Genomic DNA, 4,642 nt, shown 5'->3' on the forward strand with positions numbered 1-4,642 from the left:
CAAAGAATATATGGCAAGTTTAGTTTAGATTATTTATAGGAAAGACACAAAAAACAGTCAAAAAACTACGAATATTCAAGTCAATACGAATTGAATCATCCCGTACGATCGTGGATCGTCCTGGACGATTCTACTTAAATGTGTTGGAAACGAACCTAATATATATGGGTATGAAATGACTTCGTACCCACACATCATCCTGTACGAACTAGGTTCGTTTGGTACGAACGATTATTCCATAGGTCGGTTCCCAATAACTGCAGAACGTAACTTAGCTTTTTAGAGTTGGTTCACTTTGTCTTGGGACGAATTATGGGTTCATCCGGATGAAATTTTTCCAGAGAGCAAATCATCCCAGGATGAATACACTTCGCCTGGATGAAAATGCTCCAGAGAGCAACTCGTCCTGGAACGAATACACTTCATTCTTGAACAAAAATTTTTCAGAGAACATTTCATCCAGGGATGAATACACTTCATCCTGGACAATCAAGACTTAGAAAAAATTTCTTTAATTCTTATTCGTTCCATTGCTCTTATGAGGAGATAACTGACTTTATTATCTCGTACGAACTACGTTCATCCCATACGATCAGTACAAATTTCTTAAGATCTCCTAAGGGGTGTGTGTGTGTATATTCACTCAATTACAATCACTCCCTTTCAAACTTAATTAAAAGAAAAATATAAGTTTTAAATACACAAAGTATCTCATGCTGAATTTGATTTGAAGTCTTTGTAGTCTGGAGTTTGATTTTCTTGAAATGTTAGTATACACAAGAGCAAAAATAACTCTTCCAAAAAGTGTTAGGAGATAACTATACATAAAACAATAATATTTGAAATCATCAATACTATACAAGTTGCAAGAATGTAAAATATGCAAATAGCAACTCTCTTAACAAAGACGACATCATATTGTTGATTAGATAATTCAGAAGCTTTCTAAAAAGGAAGCAAAAGAGACACTAGTAATGGAATAGAGGTAAATTTAATAGAAATGCCAAAGTTTCAAATGATGTAATTTGCTATGAGTGCAGGAAACCTGGAATATCAAGACTGAATGCCAAAAACTCAAAGCCACTCCTAGTTAGAAGAAGATAGAGGAGAAACCAACTGTAAAGAAGGGCAAGAAGAAGTTTTAATGAGCTTTCTAGGCGGACTCAGCTTCAGATTCATCAGAGACAGAAAAGAAAGAAGAAGTCACTAATCTGTGCTTAATGTCTGATAGTCTTGATCAGTCAGATCAAGAAGAGGTATGTGACTTAACCTATGATGAACTTTTTAAAGTTTCTGAACACATGCATGATGCATATAGGAAAATGAAGAAAATGCATGCTAGTCTAAGTTTAGAGTTTGAAGAATTATAAAAAGAACATAAAATCCTTAGAAAAGATCATGCTTTAACTGACAACAACCACATGAAATTACTTGATGAGTTTGATGACTTGAATAAAAATCATGAAAATTTAAAATCATCCTATGCTGAACTTGAAAATTAATTTAAAAACTTTAAGGATGAATCTGAGAGCAAAACATATCGAATCAATTATACAAATTGAATCTTAGATGATATAAGTTCATTTTATAAATGAAAGATAAAAGCTCTCGAGGATAATAGGATACCCACCAGACTTGAAGATTTTACTAATCCTATTATGTATCCTAAATTTATGCAATCCTTGAATAGACAGATGAATGGTAGAAGACTTATGAATCCATTTCCAAAAGTCAAATGTAATAATTATGGATTGTTTGGACATATAGCTCACACATGTACTTTGAAGATGAAAACTTATTCTGTGTGGAGACCTAAGATGCATAAACCTAGACATATCAGACATGCATCTGATTATAAATTGCCAAAAGGAAAACCCAAACTTATTTGGGTTCTCAGGTATAATGTTTGATAATTTTGCAGGGTCACTCTCACACAAGACCTCATGAGAGCATATGGTACCTGGACATCGGATGTTCAAAGCATATGACTAGAGTTACTACACAATTCATAAAACTGGAAGCCAGGAATGGAGGCAAGGTTACACTTGGAGATAACTTCATAAGGAAGGTGGTTGGATCAGGTATGATTGGAAATCTAAATAAATTTTATATTGAGAATGTGTTATTGGTAGAAGGCTTAAAGCATAACCTGTTAAGTATAAGCCAGCTATGTGATAAAGGATATTGTGTGAAATTTTTTCCTACTTGCTACATATTAAGCCTAAATGGAAAAGATCAAGGCCAAAGGATCAAAGTGTAGTTGGAACTAAGTGGATATTCAAAAATTAAATGAATGACTCAGGAGTAGTCATTAAAAATAAAGCTAGATTTGTTGCTAAAGGGTATAATCAGATTAAAGGGATTGATTTTGAGGAGATTTTTGCCCTGTAGCTAGACTTAAAGCAATTAGGGTTTTGCTAGCTTTTGCCTTTTTTAGAGGATTCAAATTGTATCAAATGGATGTTAAAAGTGCTTTTTTAAATGGGATAATTCAAGTTATGTGCTAGATTTCAATCAGATCCAAAAGAATCATATTTGATAGCAGTAAAAAAGATTTTAAGATATCTGTTAGGAACTAAAAACTTAGGAATTTGGTATCCTAAGTTTAGCTTTTCATTTGAAATAATTGGTTATTCAAATTCTGACTTTCCAGGTTGTAGGGTGGATAGAAAAAGTACTTCTATAACATGTCAGTTTATTAGAAATTCTTTAGTCTTTTGGTCTAGTAGAAAACAAAATTCAGTAGCCCTATCTACTGCTGAAACTAAATACATTATATTAGGAAGTTATGTGGCACAAGTACTTTGGTTGAAATAATAGTTAATTGATTTAGGATTAACTATAGGAACTATTCTAATTTATTGTGATAATACTAGTGCTATTTGTATTTCTAAAAATTCTATTCAACATTCAAGAACCAAACATATAGACATCATACATCATTTCATAAGGGATCATGCATCCAAAGGAGAAATTGAACTCACTCATGTTTCTACTAAAAATCAACTTGCAGACATTTTTATAAAACTTTTAGCCTTTGATACCTTCAGTGCATTAAAAACAAGGCTAGGTGTGATTGATTTGAATGCTTAATTAAAAATGTTTTCTACAACATTGATATGTGTTTTTTAGTTAATGTTTTTAGTGTGCTTGTGTTTTAGTTTTGATTGAGTTTTTTGTTTTTGTTTTCATCATGTTTTTAGTGTGCTTGTGTTTGAGTTTTGATTGAGTGCTTGTTTTTGAAAAATTTGAGTGGCAATCATCCGGGACAAAATTTTTTTTGTACGGGATGATTTGTGTCGTGTGTCAAACTGTTGGATTTTTAACCATTTGTGTGCAGTTTTTCAGTTTTTAATTGTCACATCGTCTGTATGATAGCCACGATCGTCCAGGACAAAATTTTTTTCAAACGACGGGACGATTAAATAAAGCAATTAATTGGATAAGGTAGTTTTTAATGTCATATTTCATACGTACGAACCTTTGGTTCATCCGGACAAACAAATGTTGGTTCGATGGAGGGAACGGTTTCAAATGCCATTAAAATGATCATAAGTTCTGATCGTCCCGGGACGAACATGTGTTCGTCTGTACGATCAGTCTGGTCAAAAGTCTGTACGAAAGGATGCTTCGTAAGTTGTGTGATTACAAAAAGCCCTTTTATTTTGGTCGTATTCTTTCGTCCATACGAAATTTTTTCGTACGGGACGAATATATTTCGTACGGGATGAATAAAATTTTGTCTGGTATGAACTGTCATTTTTTCAATAAATAGACGGACTTTTGAACTCAATAGTCACTCTCATTTCACTTCACTTTCAAATCCTTTCGTTCCTTTGATCCTATCAATGACAAGTTCTAGCAAGTGTCAAAAGACTCTAGCCAAGGGTCCACCTAAGAATTTCTCTAAGAACTTTCTTGCTAAAGCCAATGAAGAATCCTTTCATAGGTTTGTCTCCGCCAAAATCACACCCTCTAGAATTCTTGTCCAAGAACAACTAACCTTTTAGGTGATGAACTTGTTTGCTTTAACTCAGTTTGGTTTCATCCTCACGCTAGTTTATCTCTAGAATAAAGAAACCTTCCATTATTTCTTTGCAAACATGTTTTTTAACTCCGACCATACTGTCATTCGTTCTTTTATCTTTAAGAAAAAAGTTGAAACCAGTAAGGCTGACTTAGGAGCCTTTCTGAACTTAAGAACTGAGGGAGCTAGAGCACATACCTTGATCACCTCATTGAATATGAATGGTATGAAATTAATAAAGTGATTAGAGGAATCAATCTTAACGAGCATATACCTAAGGTATCCAGTCTAGTTCGTAATGCTTGTATCATCCAGCATGTTCTTAGAACTTCTATTATTCTTAAAGGTGGTGATAGGATCAACATTACCCTCTTCTTTCTATGGTGACCTTCTTGATCATGACTAAAGAACCTATAGATGAAGCCCTACTTATCATTGACTATCTTTATGGGCTGTCTAAAATTGGTCATGTAGAGCATAGGAGAAAGAAGAACATCGCCTTAGGACATCTAGTTGCCTATATTCTAGATAAGAAATACAATTTGGTTCATCCTGATTAAGAGTTTGAAGAATCACTCTACTATAACGACGGATCATTTAGAGAAATCTTCAAAG

The sequence above is a fragment of the Dendrobium catenatum genome, unplaced genomic scaffold (assembly GCF_001605985.2).
Source record: "Dendrobium catenatum unplaced genomic scaffold, ASM160598v2 fragScaff_scaffold_932, whole genome shotgun sequence".
Taxonomy (NCBI): Eukaryota; Viridiplantae; Streptophyta; class Magnoliopsida; order Asparagales; family Orchidaceae; genus Dendrobium; species Dendrobium catenatum.